The sequence below is a fragment of the Elephantulus edwardii genome, unplaced genomic scaffold (assembly GCF_000299155.1).
Source record: "Elephantulus edwardii isolate Elephantulus edwardi_28Jun2011 unplaced genomic scaffold, EleEdw1.0 scaffold00133, whole genome shotgun sequence".
Taxonomy (NCBI): domain Eukaryota; kingdom Metazoa; phylum Chordata; class Mammalia; order Macroscelidea; family Macroscelididae; genus Elephantulus; species Elephantulus edwardii.
Genome location: NW_006399883.1, coordinates 567,040 through 568,395, shown reverse-complemented (window position 1 = coordinate 568,395; position 1,356 = coordinate 567,040). Strand labels below are relative to the sequence as shown.

General features: G+C 42.0%; 1 pseudogene; it reads right to left on the bottom strand.

Moving 5' to 3' along the window:
• Positions 1–486: 486 nt before the first annotated feature.
• On the bottom strand, positions 487–1,181 carry LOC102848713 (annotated as a pseudogene).
• Between the last annotated feature and the right edge of the window lie 175 nt (positions 1,182–1,356).

The following is a 1,356-nucleotide window of genomic DNA, read 5'->3' as shown; positions in this document are numbered from 1 at the left end:
GGATAATTTTCAACAATATATATTAATAATGCTTGGTAAGCGGAATGCAAAAGTTGGAAACAAAGAAGTAGGACTGATAGTGGTGACAGAAATGAGACTGGAAAGCAAATGATAGAATTGTGTATAATTGCTTATTAATTGCAAATACCTTTTTTTAAAAAAATATGGTTTTTAATTTAAAAATTTACAAATGCACACAGCAGAACTGTTGAAGCAAGTTTCCCTCTAAATGAGGGAATTATCAACTGCAAATGTGCCTCATCTGTCTGTGATGTAGAAGGAAAACACACTCAATGTGAAGTATGGCAACTTTTGACATTTACATTACCCTCCAAGTTGATCACTATGATCACTATCAAACTTTTCCTTTCCCTTTACGCTCCAGACCAAGAGACTGAGGTATTACAAAGTGACAGAAGAATTTGTCACAAAACTTCTTGTAACCATCTGTAGGAGAGTGCAGAATTTGTTTCTTGAGTGCAAGGGTCAGAACCGATTTGCTGCTCTGCTGGCCACAACACGAATATTCCCGTAAACCTTTGATGGAGGATTTCCCAGAATGAGGTTGCAAATGGCAGTTCTTGCTATCTTGATGTTTTCAAATGACCCAAGAATGTGAACTTTCACATCAGCCAAAATGATCTGTGTCCGTGTTACATTCTCAATGGTGAATCTGGCTATTCCTCCTTTGCCAGCAATTCATCCTATTGCCCTTGAAAGATGGTAATTTCAAAAGACTCCAGGAAGAGGTCGTCCAGCCTGATGAGCGCAAGCGCATCCTTCACCTGAAATCCCAGAATAAAGGCTTTCACAAAGTCAGCTGCTCTTGTCAGAGCGCTAATATCCTTGGTTTCTTTACAAGTCCTGATTTCAACATTCCTTGATTTCAAGTTAAAGCATATTTGAAGTCCCAGATGTTCTACAACAGGAGTAAATATCTTCAACCAAGTCTCTTTAAGTGGCGTGTAGCTGTTGGCTGGGACGGGAATTTTTCTTGTTTCTTCTTTCGCACCCTTGAGCCCGCCCCCCGAGAGAGGCAGGTAGACAGATTTCTTCCCGGCCGGTCCTCCTCCGTGTCCATGAGGGCCGCGTCTTCGCTGTCTCCCGCAGGCTGTTTGCAGGCCACCCTTGCGGGTGACCTCAGGAAAACCATCCCCTGCCTCGGCGCTCTCCGTCTCCATGCAAATAGCTTTAAAAAAAAAACACCATAAACTGCAATGTGTTCTTATTACACACATAAATGTCACCTACTGGACTACAGGGGAATTATATTGACTGCATCTTTGGAAAAAGTCCGTGGAGAAGTTAAACATCTACACTCAAAAAAGGCAGCCACGGACTGACTGTGGAACAGAT